The 20,445-nt window shown below is 44.3% G+C and overlaps 1 long non-coding RNA gene across 1 annotated transcript in view; it reads right to left on the bottom strand.

Moving 5' to 3' along the window:
* The window catches only part of LOC120371115, a 470,086-nt gene extending 455,661 nt beyond the window's left edge, over positions 1-14,425 (bottom strand). Inside the window, exon 1 of the long non-coding RNA XR_005584151.1 lies at positions 14,285-14,425. This is a non-coding gene — a long non-coding RNA (uncharacterized LOC120371115). The remainder of the gene's footprint in view (positions 1-14,284) is intronic.
* Between the last annotated feature and the right edge of the window lie 6,020 nt (positions 14,426-20,445).

Below are 20,445 nucleotides of genomic sequence, written 5' to 3'. Positions count from 1 at the left end.
CAGTGTGCTCATCTGCAAAGCACATAGCTCTTCAATCCATTACAATTTAAAGGAAAAGAAAAAAAATCCCCTCTCCCTCTCACCTTTAATTGCCCCTTAAAAATAACTAATAAGCTTCCCAAGAGGAAGAATTTCTGTAAACGGTGGTTTAATAAATATCATCTATTTCATATGTAACAAAGAATCCTGAAGTAAGATGAATGACATTGATCAATTAAAAGAGAAATGGGGACATTTTCAAGAGAGCCTACGTGACTCTAGGAACACAAGTCCATTGAAAGTCAACCCTTTAATGATTTATAAAAGTGTCCATCATCTTGGCACCTGGGTGCCTTAGCTTAGACCATTTAAGTGTACCATAATGAACAGCAACAAATAACTTATTACTAATGTTAAAAATGCCTCAGAGACATACATTTGCTCCCTGCTGCTAAAATCTTGTAATTGTCAAAGGCCCTTATTAACTGCTGGTGGAGGCCTGAAGTAGCAACCTTATCAGATTTGGACTTGCAGACAGAGCAGCCAGGTAATTCATAGGGTCAATGGCCAGTGCTCAGGGCAAAAGATTTTATCTCTATGGCTGTACTGCAGGTTTCTTTTGGCATGTTTTGGGGGTTGGGGTGGGGAGGAGAATGTTAATGTTGAAACATCAACCCTTATTTATCAATAAGTATTTCAAAACCACACAAAGGTGTTCTGGTCATTACATATGATGTTAATACCCACAAAACAGGATCCAGGATATAGGTTAGAGAAAGACCCAAACTTTAAACTTCCACCTTCACAACCGGCTCATTTAATGCCAAGTTTGAATGATTCCCAGTAATGATGCAGGGCTGAGCACTTGCAAAGCCCTTTACTGGGTTTGATTAGTCCTGCTGGAGGGGGCATTATATCCCCAATTTACAGATAGCATTACAGTACTGATTCAAACAAATAAAATGAAGCCCAAATCTACAGAGGGAGCCATTTTAAGAGCTGGGTTTAGAACTCAAGAATTTGACACCACAGCCTTCTCCTATTGATGATTCTGCCAAAGAATGCATAGTGCCACCTCTCCAGTAGTAACATACTTATCTCTATCAGGCCCATGATATATAAACAGCATCTTCCAAAACAAGACCAGAGGTATGAGGTTGGCGAGGCTTTCTTCAGGCAGCTAACAGAAGTTACTCAATCACAGACCTGGTTCTGATGGGGGACTTCAATCACCCCGATATCTGCTGGGAGAGCAATACAGCGGTGCACAGACAATCCAGGAAGTTTTTGGAAAGTGTAGGGGACAATTTCCTGGTACAAGTGCTGGAGGAACCAACTAGGGGCAGAGCTCTTCTTGACCTGCTGCTCACAAACAGGGAAGAATTAGTAGGGGAAGCAGAAGTGGATGGGAACCTTGGAGGCAGTGACCATGAGATGGTCGAGTTCAGGATCCTGACATCAAGAAGAAAGGAGAGCAGCAGAATACGGACCCTGGACTTCAGAAAAGCAGACTGACTCCCTCAGGGAACTGAGGGGCAGGATTCCCTGGGAGAATAACATGAGGGGAAAGGGAATCCAGGAGAGCTGGGTGTATTTTAAAGAATCCTTATTGAGGTTGCAGCAACAAGCCATCCCGATGTGTAAATATGGCAGGTGACCACCTTGGCTTAACAGTGAAATCCTTGCTGATCTTAAACACAAAAAAGAAGCTTACAAGAAGTGGAAGATTGGACAAATGACCAGGGAGGAGTATAAAAATATTGCTCAGGTATGCAGGAGTGAAATCAGGAAGGCCAAATCACATTTGGAGTTGCAGCTAGCAAAGTGATGTTAAGAGTAACAAGAAGGATTTCTACGGGTATGTTAGCAACAAGAAGGTGGTCAGGGAAAGTGTGGGCCCCTTACTGAATGGGGGAGGCAACTTAGTGACAGAGGATGTGGAAAAAGCTAATGTACACAATGATTTTTTTTTGCCTCTGTCTTCATGAACAAGGCCAGCTCCCAAACTACTGCACTGGACCTCACAGTATGGAGAGGAGGTGACCAGCCCTCTGTGGAGAAAGAAGTGGTTCAGGGCTATTTAGAAAAGCTGGATGAGCACAAGTCCTTGGGGCCGGATGCACTTCATCCGAGGGTGCTAAAGGAGTTGGTGGATGTGATTGCAGAGCCATTGGCCATTATCTTTAAAAACTCATGGTGATTGGAGGCGGTCATGGGTGATTGGAAAAAGGCTAATGTAGTGCCCATATTTAAAAAAAGGGAAGGAGGATGATCTGGAAAACTACAGGCCAGTCAGCCTCACCTCAGTCCGTGGAAAAATCATGGAGCAGGTCCTCAAGGAATCAATATTGAAGCACTTCAAGGAGAGGAAAGTCATCAGGAACAGTCAGCATGGATTCACCAAGGGCAAGTCATGCATGACTAACCTAATTGCCTCCTATGACGAGATAACTGGGTCTATGGATAAGGGAAAAGCAGTGGATGTGTTATTCCTTGACTTTCGCAAAGTTTTTGATACGGTCTCCCACAGTATTCTTGCCAGCAAGTTAAAGGAGTATGGGCTGGATGAATGGACTATAAGGTGGCTAGATCGTTGGGCTCAACAGGTAGTGATCAATGGCTCCATGTCTAGTTGGCAGCTGGTATCAAGCGGAGTGCCACAAGGGTCAGTCCTGGGGCCGATTTTGTTCAATATGGTCATTAATTATCTGGAGGATGGCGTGGATTGCGCCCTCAGCAAGTTTGCAGATGACACTAAACTAGGAGTGGTAAATCGCTAGAGGATAGGGATAGGATACAGTGGAACCTAGACAAATTAGAGGGCTGGGCAAAAAGAAATCTGATGAGGTTCAATAAGGACAAGTGCAGAGTCCTGCACTGAGGATGGAAGAATCCCATGCACTGCTACAGACTAGGGACCGAGTAGCTAGGAAGCAGTTCTGCAGAAAAGGACATAGGGGTTACAGTGGACGAAAAGCTGGATGAGAGTCAACAGTGTGCCCTTGTTGCCAAGAAGCCTAACAGCATTTTGGGCTGTATAAGTAGGAGCATTGCCAGCAGATTGAGGGACGTGATTATTCCCCTCTATTCAGCATTAGCGAGGCCTCATCTGGAGTACTGTGTCCAGTTTTGGGCCCCACACTGCAAGAAGGATGTGGAACAATTGGAAAGAGTCCAGCGGAGGGCAACAAAAATGATTAGGGGGCTGGAGCACATGACTTATGAGGAGAGGCTGAGGGAACTGTGCTTATTTAGTCTGCAGAAGAGAAGAATGAAGGGGGATTTGATAGCTGCTTTCAACTACATGAAAGGGGGTTCAAGAAGATGGATCTAGAGTTTTCTCAGCAGTAGCAGATCACATAACAAAGAATAATGGTCTCAAGTTGCGGTGGGGGAGGTTTAGGTTGGATAATAGGAAAAACTTTTTCACCAGGAGAGTGGTGAAGCACTGGAATGTGTTACCTAGGGAAGTGGTGGAATCTCCTTCCTTAGAGGTTTTTAAGGTCAGGCTAGACAAAGCCCTGGCTGGGATGATTTAGTTGGGAATTGGTCCTCCTTTGAGTAGGCTGTTGGACTAGATGACCTCTGAGGTCCCTTCCAACCCTGATATTCTATGATTCTAAGATGAGGAACCAGCCGCCTACCCGCACACATACTCTATGTTGAGAGTATCACACCTTCCTGACATATTTAGTCCTTGAAATTCCTTCTGCACTACCCCAGGTTCTTCCTGTAAAAATTGGTACAATGCCTTTCATCATCATTCCATGGTGCAATTTTTCAAAAGCTCTCAGTTTTGTTCTAACTCTGCTCCCACTTTGAAATCCATTGTAAAAGTCAGGTGAAATCCTGGCTCCATTTAAATCAATAGCAAAATTCCCATTGACTTCAGTGGAACCAGGATTTCATCCATTGACTTCAATTGGTGCACAGTTAGGACAATGCTGAGCACTTTTGAAAACAGAAGTGGAGTTTGGCCACCACTGAGGTCTTTTGAAAATCCTATCTCAAGTGTCTTCTCAAATTAAAGTTGATTTTTCCAAGACCAAATGATTATTCAGGGATAAGATTGTATACATGCTATACCTAATTTCCTTATACAGAAGAAACATAAATGCATTTGTCTCAAACATTTCATCTTTCTATCTTCTAACTATTAATAGTTTCTTTTTTTTCCACATCATGTTGAGCCCCTCATGAAAGCTTTAAATTACAATGGATTAAGATGTCACCTGGTAATTCTTTTGAATGATATAACCTTACATTTTTTATAACATTCTAGATCATCAGATGCCCCCAGCCATTTCATCTTGAGCTGCAGTGGCTCAAGATTAAAGTGAAATTTTATAAACTAAGCAGGGTTGCTTGGGTCTGTGTTTGGACAGACCTCCAAGCAAAACTTAAACAAGGCAAAGAGAAGTGTCAGTGATTTAGCAAGAGGTTTTCTAATGCTATCAATGCAGGAACAATACCCCACTGTAGGGCTAGGAGGTGTGTTTCACTTGAGGCAAAAATGATGTTTGAACAACTAAGGATCATTAAAATTCTCAATTTTGTGAGAGTAGAAGCATTGGTAACCTAGGCAGAGTGGCCAAAGGCCATCTCTTGTAATTATATATTCTTAGTCTTCTTCAACGCTTAGCCAGACAGTTGGCCATAGCGATCGTTTGCCATTTGGGTATATTGGGTACCTGAATTTTCACTGACATTGCAGCCGGAATTGGGATTCATCTCAGTGTGTGTAGTTATGAACAATTATTGTGTTCTGTTCCAAAGGGCTGCATTTCAATCTTGTGTGAAGCAACCCTTGTATTCTTGTTGGTGTCTTACAGAATGTTGTAAAGCTTAGTCAGTGAGATAACTGTTGTAACATGTTTGAGCTCCATGGATAATTGACATTATATCAGTGCACATAATAATTATACGTATATTATATATACCTACAGTGAAGAAAAACACACTATCCACAACTGAAAGTTATTCAGCCTGAGGTGTGAGTGAGGAGGACACATGCCAAGGCTACATAGCAAGGGTTGGTGGGATGGGGGACTGAAGAGTAAATTGCTGAACTGAACAACAGGGGAATTTTCACTAAGACAGCAGAACTGGTTCAGTTTGAACCTTCACTCAGCACTAGGGTTGAACAACTTGGTAATATTTAAAAATTGGACACTCCAGCAGGAGTTCTGGTATCTCCCCTGCCACGCCTCTTCCTCTCGAGGCCCCACCCCTGCCCTGCCCCCCCATCCACTCCTCTTATCCCCTCCCGCTTGCTGCTTTTCTCCTCTGATCACCTGTCACATGGGTCAGGAGAGACTTGCCTGCGGAACCGGGGCTGGGAGCTGCAGCTGCCCAGCGAAGGTAGGAAGTGGCCCTGACTGAGTGGGGCTGGAGCGGGTGATGACCCAGTGCCTCCCTGCCTCCCGCACTTGCAGTAATTGGACTTTGAGTGTCTGTTTGGTAGATCTAACCGGACATGTCAGGTCCCCTTTTCGACTGGATTTTCCAGTTGAAAACCAGGTACCTGGCCACCCTACTCAGCACTCAGACAACATTTCTAGTCCAACAAAGAATTCAAGTAACTTTTAAAGGTAGTTTAAAAGAAAAAAGAAATCTCTCTGCTTTTTCCTGAACTGAAGCAAAGATTGTGATATTTTGGACATAGCGCAGCTAGAATTATTCACTCTGGATTTTCCTGGGTATTTCCCATCCAATTACTGATTAGGCTGAAGCCTTCAGGTAAGATCTGAAGAGACGCCTACAGCTCAAGGTGGTATGGTGGCAGACAAATTTCCCATTAGAAATTAATTCCTTAGTATTGTATTTATGGATGTCATAGAGCACAGCTTGCACAATAAACTCTAAATAACTTGGCAATGCCATTAATGTCACAAACGATTGTTTTTCAGGGTATGTCTACACTGGCAGAGGTACATCGCTGGCAGTTACAGCACTGCTCAGAAAGCACTGAAGGGAAACCGCTGTTGTGTTCACACTGTCAGCTGTCTGTGCAATAGTGTGTTCACACTTGTGGCACTTGCAGTGGTATTCGGAGTGGTGCACTCTGAGCAGCTATCCCACAGAGCATCTCTTCCTCTTCTGCTGCTAAGACTTGTGGGAAGGTGGAGAGGGTCGTGGGGCATCCTGGGTCCTGTCCCAATGCCCCGTGATGCATTGCTTCGCATCCCAGCAAACCCTGTGCATCCATCCACATTTGGCACCATCTTTCAACAGTTAGTGTACTGCACGCTCTGCCTCTTTGGTCTGCAGGAATTGATCCCGCACTGTTGACCAATATGCTGCTCGCTCTCACAAACACATCACGAGTGGCAGTGGAGTTATTCCTTAACCTACAAAGGGAAAAGGAGTTCGACATTCATCTCGCCATGCATAGTAGCTATGACACAAGATTGCATGTGGCATTCATGGAGTTGCTGACCAGTCAAACACTGCTTTGGGGCTCAGGAAACAAGCACTGAGTGGTGGGATTACATTGTCATGCACATCTGGGATGACAAGCAGTGGCTGCAGAACTTTCACATGAGGAAAGCCACATTCATGGGACTGTGTGATGAGCTTTCCCCAGCCCTGTGGTGCAAGGACATGAGAATGAGAGCTGCCCTGTCGCTGGAGAAGCATGTGGCAATTACACTGTGGAAGCTGGCTACTGCAGACTGCTACCAATCGGTTGCTAACCAGTTTGGAGTGAAGCTGAAATCCACTAATATTTGTTGCTATGCTCAGGAGAGCAGTGCTTGTAATGCTAGGAGATGATTGTGACTGGTGCAGGTGATGCACTATGAAGGTTTAAGATAATTGCCTGTTGCTTTGTAGGGCTCTGTTTGCTTTCAATTAATGGAATAAAGATTGCTTTCAAATCAAAACAATTATTTTATTAAAAAACAACAACAAGAGGAGAGAGACAAACAAAAAAACCACACCAGCACTGTGGGGGATGGGGGAAGGGAGAATCCCAGGAGGAGGTAGGGTCCCAAGATGGTTAAAGATTTGTGTATGTCCAGATATCATATGTGACCTTGTCTTTTGGAGTACAGTGCAGCGGGCAGTGGTGAAAGTAATGTAAAAGACTTACCGGTACGCCGGAGTCCTGAGTGTGGGCATGACCTCAACTGGAAGAGGTGTGGCCTCAACCGGAAGAGGTGGGGCCTCTCAAGATTTAAAGGTCCTGGGGCACTGGCTGTGGCTGGGAGCCCCAGGGCCTTTAAATCACCCCGGGGCTCCCAGCTACAGAGGTGGCTGGGAGCCCCCGGGACTCAGGGACAAATGAAAGGGCCCAGGGCTCTGGCTGCTGTGGAGCTCCGGGCTCTTTAAATCCCAGCCCCAGCCTGGATGCCGGAGCTGCAGGGGGGATTTAAAGAGCTTGGGGCTCCCCGCTGTCGCGGGAGCTCCAGACCCTTTAAATCCCCGCCTGAGCCCAGCTGGCCTGGAGCTCCTGCCGCTGCGGGGAGCCCCGAGACCTTTAAATCCCTGCCGCCGAAGCCGGTGCGGTCCAGTATGGTGTACTGGTTCTTGTTGGTACGCCATACTGGACCGTACCAGCTTACTTTCACCTCTGGCAGCGGGTACTGTAATTCAGCAGGGCTAAACTGCAGGGGTGTTGAGTGCAGTGGATACTGGGAGTCTGCAGGGTGGACTGTGATGTGGCAGGAGTGGAATGCAGCAGGTACAGACTGGAGCCAGAAGGTTGATAAGAGTGTGTTGGCAGTGTCTGGGGGGTGCATGGGAAAGAGTTTTGTGACAGTGGCTGCAGGGGAGGGTGGGCTCAGAGCTGCTCGGTTTGCAGTGCTAGTAGTGCCTGGAGCGTGTCCGCTTGGTGCTCCATAATGTTTAAGAGACTCTCCATGGCTTTGTTCTGGCGCGCCGTGTTCTCCTTTCAGTCCTGCTTCTCACTGTCCCGCCACTCCCTCAATTCCTGTTTTTCGGCCACGGAGTACATCATGACATCACGCAGAAAGTCCTCTTTAATTCTCCATGGCCACTTTCTAATTCTGCGCAGCCATTCAGCCACCGATAACAAAAAGGGAGGCTGGGCTCCCAAGGTCATATTTTGAAGCCAAAATGCAACATTTTACAGAAGCAATATTGTTTGCAGAGCACTGATTCAGTGATTTAAAAACATAGCCACTATTCACATACCTCGCACTAACTGGCTCACCCCAGGCAAGCACACATGAGCCACAAGTCCCCCCTCTTCAGTGATGGAACAGTGGCATGGAAAAGTTACCCTTAATGGGGCAAGAAACAAAGCAGCTCTGCCAAAGAACCTGCAGCAGTGGATTGCCCAGTATCTCCATGAGATTTTCGTGGAGTTCTCTAAGGCAGATTCCCACTAAGCGAGGGAGTCAATCAAAACCCTGTTCCGCTGCTCAGACTAGGCATGTGGTGGTATGCGCGTCATACAGACACAAGCCTGCTTTCTGCTACTCTCCTGCCCCCAACAACTCGCTTCAGCAATTCCCAAAATGATAGCCACTTACCAGGGGCCTCCTGTCCTGTTTGCGCTTCACCAAGCTCTGACAGCTGTGACTGGCTAGCCTCCTCTGGAGTAGAGAAGAGATCCCGGCTGCATGCATCTCTGACCTCTGAGTTGTCCTCTGTCTTTGGATCCCCTTCCCCCTCCACATCCTCATCCAAGATTTCCTCCTCCTGGCTCAGTCCACTCATGACTGGCATGTGAGCCACTGAAGTATCCACAGTGGCCTTCGCAATGGAGGTGGGATTGCCACCGAGTATCGCATCCAGCTTTTTGTAGAACCAGCAGCTTGTGGGCAGAGCACCAGAAAGGCAGTTTGCCTTCCATGCCTTGTGGTAGGCATTCTGCAGCTCCTTCACTTTGACCCTGCACTATGGTGTGTCCCAGTCATGGCCCCTTCCAGTCATGCATCATGAGATCTGTCCGTAGGTATAATTCCTATGGCTGGAGCACAGCTGGGACAGCCTCCTTTCTCCTAAGTGCTGATTATATCCAGCATCTCGCCATTGCTCCAAGCGGGAGATCACCTGGTGCGTGGAGCAGGCATGGTCACCTGGAAAGATGTGCTGAGACCACTGAACGTGTCACTGAGCAAACAGGAAGGGGACTTTCAAAATTCCAAAAGAATGTACAGGGTGGGGATGATGGTTGGTCACCTGAGGGCAGGGCAGTAGAGTTCAAACCGATGACCAGAAAGGTGAGAACAGGCATTGTGGGACACCTCACGGAGACCAATTGCAGCGCTGTAATCGACCAGGGTATCTACACTGGCACCGCAGTGCTGTAGCCCCGGTGCAGAAAGCTGTACCCCTCTTGTGGGGGTGGTTTTTTTACAGCACTGCATCTGCACAGTTTCTGCGCACTAAGTAGCTTGGCAGTGTGTACACCTTGGGAGCTACAGGGCTCAAAGCTACTTTACTGCGCAGAAACTTGCCCGTATAGACAAGGCCTTATTTAAAAAGAAGCTTGAATGCATTAGAAAGTGGTTATAACAATGAGAAGCAGATGTCCAAGCCAACAAACATCCAACATTATCAACAAAATGCTAGTTCTTAGAATGTCAAATTAAAAGACAAATAAATGAAGTGGAGTGAGTAAAGATGTATGTTTGCCAACACCAGCACGAGTAATGGAATATATGATCTTCTAGGCAGACACAACCAAAAAGTCAACTCTTTAAGAAAAACACAAAAACAAATCTAGAAGATTAAATTTGATGGGGTTTATGGTCTTTTTTCTACTAATTCTTGTGTTGTGAGGGCCAAAGTAATTGACCATGGAAAATAAAGTGTTTGCATCCACGACTATGTTCACTAGTGCAAGAGAATGAAAATTGGAATATTTGTAATTATTGCCATGCTAACTGGTGTGGACGAATTTTTTACACTACTTCCACTTTCCTTCTATACAATACTTAAGAAAAATAACTGCCTTTCCGGGAGACTGGCGGGCTCAAATGATTGGTAATAGGATACAAAAATTTTTGATTTCCCAGGTCAGCATATAAAATCCAGTTCACATCAGTTGTGACTACTGAAGTGTGATGAGTTTGATGTTGTCACCCCACTTCCTGGAGGAAACCCCGGGCAAACTTGTTTACAGTCTCAGCTGACAGACTGGGATTTTCACAGGGGCCTAAGGGAAATAATGTGCCCTACTTCTATGGAAAGACCTACTGAAACTCCATTAGGCTCGTCTGAAAGGCACATCCTTAATGGGAATGAAGATGGAGTTCACCTGCTTTTCTAGAGGTGGCTGTTAGGGTTAAGGAGGTATTGGTGGGTCAGTGTGGAGGAAGTTTGCACCACTTTTTCCCATGATGTACCTGTTTAACCGCTTAACAGTACAGCAGTTTTCACCAGCACTAAATTATATGATTTGTTGTTGCTCTTGCTCGATTTGGATGTCTTCATCCAGATCTGGGGCAGGGTCCTGACTCTGGCTTTAAATAAGGGCCATTCATCCAACACCTGCCTGTGTTGCATTTTGACTTGTTACCCCATCCACGTGAGGCGGAGTGAGATTTTTATAACTCTAGTGTAGCAGAAGAAGAGATCATGTTTGAGGAATTGGATCCATCTGCTGAGCCTCATCTGACAAGTTCTAAATCATCTTGCTGCCAGTCTTGTACCAAAATATAAATCTAAGTGATTAGTAGCCCACAGCAGTGACAATGTGAAAAAGCATCAGGAAAGGCAAGGTGTGTGCATACAGAAAGGCAAACAAGTCTGCTGTCAGGGTTTCTCTTTCTGTACACAGTGAAAATTCCTTCTTGAAGATCTAGAAAATTCAGAAATGCATTTTGGGATCAGACCTCATGACTGTCTCTTCCAGCTGTATATGTTTATATTCCAGTACAGTAATTTATCAACTATTCCTCACTTTCACTCTTTGGGTACCATGCTGTTTCTGTCAAAGATTTCCATTCTGTGAAAGCCATTGTCCTTTTCTATTCTCTGACTCACAGAATCCATTTATTGCTAGCTCAGAAGTTTAAATTTTTCACGTGCTTCTGATGTAGGTTCATAAACATTCACTCTGCAGTTACTTTTCAAAGAACTTAAATTATTTCATGCACTTCACAAATTCATGTGATTCACTGAAATTACTAACCGGATTATGTGTGTGGGAAGGCTAATTCAAAGTGGTATGGGATGTAGACTACCTCCTGCTGAGTTACACGTGCCTTTTATTGGAGAATTATCCCCTAAATTTGCATTCCTCTTCTTATCTAATCTACTGCAGTGTGCAGTAGAATACAGTACAACATCAATTATCCAGAATTTTCACATAATCAGGGGACTGAGATAACTACAGGTGCCAGCAGGTTTTAAAGACTGCATTTGGGTTTGTATGTGATGGCCAGTGGAGTCCTGTTGGTTTCTTTCTTGGCCATCACATACAGTCCCCAGCTAAAACCCCTCCAATGCATCATCAGGGATCTACAACCCATCCTGGACAATGATCCCACACTTTCACAGGCCTTGGGTGGCAGGCCAGTCCTCGCCCACAGACAACCTGACAACCTGAAGCATATTCTCACCAGTAACTGCAAACCGCACCATAGTAACTCTAGCTCAGGAACCAATCCATGCAACAAACCTCGATGCCAACTCTGCCCACATATCTACACCAGCGACACCATCACAGGACCTAACCAGATCGGCCACACCATCACCGGTTCATTCACCTGCACGTCCACCAATATAATATACGCCATCATATGCCAGCAATGCCCCTCTGCTATGTACATCGGCCAAACTGGACAGTCTCTACGGAAAAGGATAAATGGACACAAATCAGATATTAGGAATGGCAATATACAAAAACCTGTAGGAGAACACTTCATCCTCCCTGGCCACACAATAGCAGATCTTAAGGTGGCCATCCTGCAGCAAAAAAACTTCAGGACCAGACTTCAAAGAGAAACTGCTGAGCTTCAGTTCATCTGCAAATTTGACACCATCAGCTCAGGATTAAACAAAGACTGTGAATGGCTTGCCAATTACAAAACCAGTTTCTCCTCCCTTGGTTTTCACATCTCAACTGCTAGAACAGGGCCTTATCCTCCCTGAACTAACCTCGTTATCTCTAGCTTGCTTCTTGCTTGCATATATATACCTGCCCCTGGAAATTTCCATTACTTGCATCCGACGAAGTGGGTATTCACCCACGAAAGCTCATGCTCCAAAATGTCTGTTAGTCTATAAGGTGCCACAGGATTCTTTACTGCTTCTGCTCAAATGGTACTTACAACCCATAATCCAAAAGCTCCTTTCCCTACCCAGCCTTAATTGCTGAGGCAGTGGAAAGAGTGAAAAAAGTGGTTAGACATGAACATCTAGCAGAGCCAAATAAAGGTTAGAGTCTTAAGATACATCTCCTCTTCCTGACTGAGATGAGTTAAAGTGAATAGAAGGTTAGCTGTTGGAAATTTCCCACTGAGTCAGAAAAAGACACCCAGAGGATGTCTTTGGGCTGATTCAGCTTTCAGAGAGAAGTTCTTGTTCTATAAGATGCCTTATAGAAATATGGTTTGAAAAAGGACTTGGGTACTTTCTAGTTTGATAGGAATTATTTTTAAATGGTCTTTTCTATGTGTAACAAGTATTCCTCCTCCTTTTCAAATGAGTTCATCTCCTAGTTTATGTACAGACTTGGCCTTGTAATATTTATATTAGATTTAAGAATTAATCTACTTTAACTTATTCTTTCACCTTGTGACTGTTTATAGCTAGAAGGTATTGAAATGTAAACAAAAAAAGAGGAAGGCAGACTATTATAGCATCCAGAGAGACAACCCTTAGCTCTGAAAACATGTACAAACAAAATAAGGGTTATTCAGTCGCAATGTAGTTTATGATTCATTTCTCCTTTGAAAGTCCAAAACCAAATTCCCTTATCATGGTCAGTTTCTGGGTCTACAGAGGCAGCTTCAATAAAAGCACTAAAATGGTAGGGACCTCCCTTGAACTCCGTGGTATCTCCACTAGAGTAAAACTGGAGCAACACAGTAGTCATTTGAGTCCATATTGTATACTACACAAGTGTAAAACATTCCAAGGACTTGCCTACACTTGCTTCAAGTTACTGTGCAACAAGCCAAGATGTGAACCTACAGCGCACCAGCTTACTGCTCAGGAATGTCCCATGTGGATACTATTAAAGCACGGTGAAAGTTCCAGAATGCTGCTTGGCATTCTACATTTTCAGGTAGTACTCTGCAACAAGCTGGTGGCTTGCCATACAACAATTTGCCATGTAGAAAAGCAGTGCAAATAACATGATAAAGCAGTGAACATAAAAGGCTAAGTACAGATACAAGGCACCAAATACAAATAAGTATCTCCTATGCCTAGTCAAGTAAGTTTAGTTTATAACAGTGTAAAGTCTGAAATGGATTCATTCAATGATACATTGCTAGAATTTTAACGAGGAGTTCCCTCAGAAATGTTTCTACCTTTCACATCAATTTGGTCATATTCCTTGGGAAAAAAATATTCTCTTCTTCCCCACAGGGTTTCGTAAGAGATTTCCCCCACATAATACAAGTCGCCACTGTTGTGGCACTAGTGACCAGACTCAGGGAGAGCTAGATATTTTAACAAACAGTGCTGGACTTTTACTTTTTGGATGGAGTGCAAAACAATGTGTTACTTCCTCTGGCTCAGATGCAGCCAGTTTCTGTCCACAACTATTAGCCTAAGAAATGGGGGATCATTAGTGAGATGCTGCTTTAGGATATGCCCCAAACAAAACTGGCATTGAAAAAAATGTCCATGGGGATGATCTTTAAATGCAGCCCTCTGCTAGAAAAATGGAGACTTGCTTAAAAATAATACACAGGTTACTCCTTGACGGGGCTCAAAGTGTGGCTCTGTTGATAAGGGGTCACATAAGCCTTTTCCATCTCCTCTGTGGACTCATTATAGTATCAGGTATGCGATATAAATGCAATACATTTCTGACACTGTTGAGGATGTTAAACAATACATTAGAAGATACAGAAAGGCATATCTTAAAACATTTTGGCTTTAGATACAAAATGCGTCAATGTGATCAATTTAAATATTTGACAGAGAAATAATTTCAGTGCCTTGTGTAATAAGAATAAACATAGAAACAGAAAGAATGGAACTCTACAATGTAGGGAATGAGTGTTGCTGAGAAAAAGAATAGAGCTGTTAAATATAGTTACTAAAAATAAAAACACCTGAAATAGAGGGCAAAGATTTTACTGGAGTGACTTCAAATTCCCACCATTGAAAAATGACCTTTTACAATAAAAAAATAAAATGATGAGATTCTTACCTGTGGAAGTGCTGTGGACAGCAGATTTTGATGAAGACCAACCAAGAATTCTCCCGTAAGAACATAAACAAAACGTTGTGTCACAGATTGTAGATAGTGATGGAAACTGTCATTGCAATTTTCAACCACAAGAGCGCTCCATAATCTGTCAAAATATAAATTGTTGCTATTGCATGAGTAATTCAGACATTCCAAGATTCCAAGGCCAGAAGAGATCATTGTGATCATCTAGTCTGACCACCTGTAAAACACAGGTCATAAAACTTATTTTCTAATTCTTTAATGAACATCATTCTTGAACTCTGGACACCAGAACAGGACACAGTATTCCAGCAGTGGTCACAGCAATGACACTTATAGAGGTAAAACAACCTTTGTATATCTACTCAGGATTCCAGTTTATGCATCCAAGGATTGCATTAGCCCTTTTGGCCACTGTGTTGCACTGGGAGATCACATTCAGCTGATTATCCACCACAACCTACAAATCTTTTTTAGAGTCATTGCTACCCAGGATAGAATCCCCATCCTGTAAATATAGCCTACATTTTTTGCTCCTAGATGTATGCATTTAGCCATATTAAAAGACACATTCTTTGCTTGCATTCAGCTTGCCAAGTGATCTAGATCACCTTGAATCAGTGATCTGTCTTTTTCATTATTTACCACTCCCTCAATTTGTGTGTCTTCTGGAAACTTTATTAGTAATGATTTTATGTTTCCATCCAGGTCATTAATAAAAATGTTAAAAAGGGCCAATAACAATGATTACCCATTGCAATTAAATTGAGACCTAACCATTTAATGTGTGCCATGTTATTTTTAAAACTTTCAAAATGTCACGTGGTACCAAGTGAAATGCCTTACAGAAGTCTAAGTACATTAACCCTATTACCTTTATCAACCAAACCTCTAATCTCATAAAAAAATCAATTTACTTTGACAGGATCTATTTTCTATAAACCCAAGTTGATTAACATTAATTATATTCCCTCTCTGATGAGTTGCTACTCCCACTGTCATATATATACACATACATACTCGGAGACTATACCTGTACCTTTATTGCCAGCATCCAATATTCACTCCTTGTCTGGTTTACATATAGCGTTAAAGGGCTTTAATCTTTTCTCTCCAGGAACTGGAAACCCAGAGACACACTCTAGTATATGGTAATTATTATGTAGTGTCCCTTAGAGAAGCACCAGTAAGGTGTCTAAATCACTTAGTAGTACATGTCAGGCTTAGTCTTAGAGTTAGTGAAAATAAAGTAGCTATTTATTACATTAAGAACAAATATAACAAGGGGTGTCAAGCAATTAAAAAAATTAATTGTGATTAATCACACTATTAAGCAATAATATAATATCATTTATTTAAATACTTTTGGATGTTTTCTACATTTTCAAATATATTGATTTCAATTACAACACAGAATACAAAGTGTACAGTGCTAACTTTATAGTTATGTTTATTACATATATTTTCACTGCAAAAAACCCCCAAAAAGAAATAGCATTTTTCAATTCACCTAAAACAAGTACTGCAGTGCAATCTCTTCATTATAAAAGTTGAACTTACAAACATAGAATTATGTACAAAAATAATGGCATTACATATGCAGACTTATAAAGGAAGCACAATTGATACTAGCCATACAATGTGTGGCTGTTTAGTTAAAAGAGTGGAGTTTTTCCTTGTTAGGGGGATTATTTTCACCCAATTTCATTCAGGCAAGCTTAGGCCTGCAAAACCATATGGGTTTTAATAGTGTTGGTCAGCACTGGGGAAGAAGACTTTCTCTGATTTGAAAGAAGTCAGTTAATGATGAACAGAGACTGAATGTTTCGAGCAGAAGTCAATAATCAAAATAACTTCAATAAAGCTGATTTGGGTGCCTTTTAGACTGTACCTGCACACTCTGCAGACTAGGAGGGTAAAGACGCATAATTGACACCAGCACTGGAATGAGAATGCACGTGTCATTAATGTATCATTGGATCCAGATGACGACAACTTCTTTGGAAAATTCAAACTATGTGTTAAGCATACTATATTGAGGGATTGAGAGAGAAAATTTAAGAACTTGAAGCTGTGATTTTACAAAACTCAGTAGAATTGAGTTCTGTCAAAAAACTTAGATGTCAGCATTAGCGTTCTGCAGATAATATACAAAATGTGTGAAACCCAAACAATATGTATTTTCAAAGGAACATATTTTCATAGGATATGGTTTATACACTGTTCTCTAGAGTCTTTCTTCCACTCCTGGTGCAACATTGGTTTGCATAATAATATTTCCATAAAATTAGTCTATTCCCAGACTCTCTTTCTACATAATATTTCTAGAATAAAAATAAGGGCAGACATGTTGAGCAGCACCTAAATTGGCAGTGTCACATTGGCAGCAAATCAAAGCATGTTACATAGTTGGAGCAAAGCTACACTGAATAGTTTATAGTAGTAGCACATCTTCACCCCAACTCCCATCCTCAAAATGTAAATCACATAGCCTTCAAATTATATCTGTGATGTCATATTAGGAAAATTATGATGTATACTACTCATTGCTAAATTAACAAAACCCTCCTAGAGTCACTAGATTAGCCTTAAGAATTAAAACTGCTAAAAACCACCTAGGTATTATTGTTCTTATCTGATTTAGAGAAAGGCTGTCTCAGGGTATGTCTACACTACAAGAGTAATTCGATTTAACTTAGGTCGAATTTGTGGATTCGACGTTATGAATTCGAATTTGTTTATCCGCACTAAGGACACTAATTCGACTTTGTGAGTCCACACTAACGGGGCAAGCATCGACTTTGGAAGCGGTGCACTGTGGGAAGCTATCCCACAGTTCCCGCAGTCCCCGCTGCCCATTGGAATGCTGGGTAGAGCCCCCAATGCCTGCTGGGGGAAAAATGTGTTGAGGGTGGTTTTGGGTAACTGTTGTCATTCAACCGTCACTCCCGCCCTCTCTCCCTGAAAGCGCCGGCGGGAAATCCGTTACCGCACTTTTCTGGTCAGTGACAGCGCGGACGCCACAGCACTGCGAGCATGGAGCCCGCTGCGATCATCGCTGCACTTATGGCCGTTGTCAACTCCTCGCACATTATCGTCCACCTCTTCCACAGTCAGCTGCTGAGAAATTGGGCGAGGAGGCTCCGGCAGCGCGGTGAGGACATGAAGTGTCAGAGTGGCACAGACCTCTCACAAAGCACGGAATCCCGCGCCACGGATATCATGGTGGCAATGGGTCACGTTCATGCTATGGGACGGTGAGTCTGGGCCCGGGAAACAAGCACGGACTGGTGGGACCGCATAGTGCTGCAGGTCTGGGATGAATCACAGTGGCTGCGAAACTTCAGGATGCGTAAGGGCACTTTCCTTGAACTGTGTGACTTGCTGGCCCCTGCCCTTAAGCGCCTGGATGCGAGCAGCCCTGACTGTGCAGAAGCGAGTGGCCATAGCCCTCTGGAAACTTGCCACACCAGACAGCTACCGGTCAGTAGCGAACCACTTTGGCGTGGGCAAATCTACCGTGGGGGTTGCTGTGATGCAAGTAGCCCACGCAATCGTTGAGCTACTGCTCTCAAAGGTAGTGACCCTGGGAAATGTCCAGGTCGTCATAGATGGCTTCGCTGCGATGGGATTTCCAAACTGCGGTGGGGCTATAGATGGCACTCACATCCCTATCCTGAAGGTAGTTTCTTCCCGGACCACAAAAATAACTGGGGGGGATGGAGATGCAGTGATCCTGGCGGGATGGGAGGTTGAGCAAAATCGCCTGGCTGCTGATTACGCCAGCCCAGACACCCGTGATTTAGAAGAGCCCAGCGGGAGCGCTGTGCATCCGGGAGGCTTTGAAAGCTAGGAGAGCAGAGGAGAGCAGTAACTGTGACTGTCCAGTCTCTTTTACAGAAACCTGCCCTGCCCCTGTTTCACTTACTATTCACTTTTTCAGCGGTTACATACCCGTTCCCCAGGTTTCCCCTTCCAACAGACGTTTAAAAATAAATTACAGTTGGGGATGAAAACTGGATTTGGGATCGGGGTGAGCCAGGGAAAGAGCAGCAGATACAGAGTCACCTGCTGGACATCTTGTCCCGAGTCTTTTCTTTCTAATCTGCGCCAGCCTCTGTGAAGATGCCGGCAGTTCGGGAAAGAGCTTCAGCTGTGTGATGGGAAAAAGGAAGTGATTTCCTTGCAAAGATACATGTTTGCGAACACTGAACACAGTCTACTCAGTTTCTGTGAACAAGACCATACAGGGCACCTAATCTCATGTGCTCTTAGGACAAGTTCGAATTTTCGGCATTTGCTTGCATTGCCTGGGGTCTTGCACTGGAGATCGGACAAGCGGGGCAGGACAGCAGAATCCGTGTAGCAGCCAGGCCTGGTAAGCCGTAAACTTTAGGCTGCTTAACAGTTAATGGATAGCAGTGCCCTCCTGCTGCAGGCAATCTGGAAAGCATAAAGTCTGACCCTGTTCCAGCCCCTCGCGGCTGTCCCCGGGAAAGATCCCTGTATGCTTTTCCTCTGCAGCCTCCAACACGTGGCTGTTAAACGACAGTCATTGTTATGCAAAGGAAAAGTCAAGCATTCACAATAGTAACATTACAGTAATTCCCCTAATTAGATGCAGCAGTCGCTGAGCGAGATCACCCTGAGGCGGGTCAGCAGGAGAAACAGAGAGCGCATGCTGCATGAATCCCTGCACAGACCAGGGCCCTATGCTGCCATGCTGGTCGAGGCAATGCTCCCACTATACCTCAGGATGGCCTTGCGCGGAAGAGTGTGCTTCCACGGAGCACCCAATAAGGCACCTCTCCCCAGGAACCTCCTGCGGAGGCTTTTTGAGTACCTCTCCGAGAGCTTCGTGGAACTGTCCCAAGAGGATTTCTGTTCGATCCCTATATGCATTGACCTTCTTTTCATATAGTTTTTATTCCTGTTTTGTTAAAAAATAAATGTTTACATGTTTATAGCACTTACCGACTGATCCTCCCCCTGATTCGGAGTCCGGGTTAACGGCCGGGGAGGGTTGGTAGGGGATCTCTGTGAGGATGATGAAGAGATCCTGGCTGTCGGGGAAAGCAGTATTGTAAGCGCTGTCGCCTGCCTCGTCCTCCACAAACCCTTCCTCATCTTCCCCATCGGCGAACATTGCCGAGGAACTTCCCGTCGACACTATCCCATCCTCAGAGTCCACGGTCACTGGTGGGGCAGTGGTGGCAGACCCACCGAGAATGGCATGCAGTGCCTCGTAGAAGCTGCATGTCTGGGGCTGGGCCGCTTGCCGCTTTGATTTTTTGGTAGCCTTGTCTCAGGTCCTTGATTTTCACGCGGCACTGCGTTGCATCCCGGCTGTATCCTCTGAGTGCCATGGCTTTGGAGACCTTCTCGTAGGTCTTTGCATTCCGTTTTTTGGAGCGCAGCTCCGAAAGCACAGACTCATCGCCCCACACAGCGATCAGATCCAAGACTTCCCGGTCAGTCCATGCTGGGGCCCTCTTTCTACTCTGAGATTGCATGGACTCCTCTGCTGGAGAGCTCTGCATCACTGCCAGTGCTGCTGAGCTCGCCACGACATCCACAAAGGAAATGAGATTCAAACTGGCCAGACAGGAAAAGGAATTCAAATTTTCCCGGGGCTTTTCCTGTATGGCTGATCAGAACATCTGAGCTCGGACTGCTGTCCAGAGCGTCAACAGAGTGGTGCAGTGTGGGATAGCTCCCGGAGGTACTAAGTTCGATTTGCATCCACACCTAGCCTAATTTGACATAGCCATGTCAAATTTAGCGCTACTCCCCTCGTCGAGGTGGAGTACCTAATTCGAACTAAAGAGCCCTCTAGGTCGAATTAAATGGCTTCCTGGTGTGGACGGGTGCGCGGTTAATTCGAATTAATGCTGCTAAATTCGAATTAAAGTCCTAGTGTAGACCAGGCCTCAGAGTTAAAACTCTTGAGACCTTCTCAGTGGTCCTTGCCCGTTACAGATATGAGTTACAGCCAGGTGTGATATCATTGGTCAGATATTCCCCAGTTGCCTCCAGCAAAGAGGCTGAAGTGGAGAACTAATGTCTCAAATGTTAAAATAAGCAGGACTGCTTTTTAAATACTTATACAATTAAAATAAATGTTTTTAATAAAACTGAAT

The sequence above is a fragment of the Mauremys reevesii genome, linkage group 8 (genome assembly GCF_016161935.1).
Source record: "Mauremys reevesii isolate NIE-2019 linkage group 8, ASM1616193v1, whole genome shotgun sequence".
NCBI lineage: Eukaryota > Metazoa > Chordata > Testudines > Geoemydidae > Mauremys > Mauremys reevesii.
Note: the sequence above shows the minus strand (reverse complement) of the source record. Positions and strands in the feature narration are given on the sequence as shown.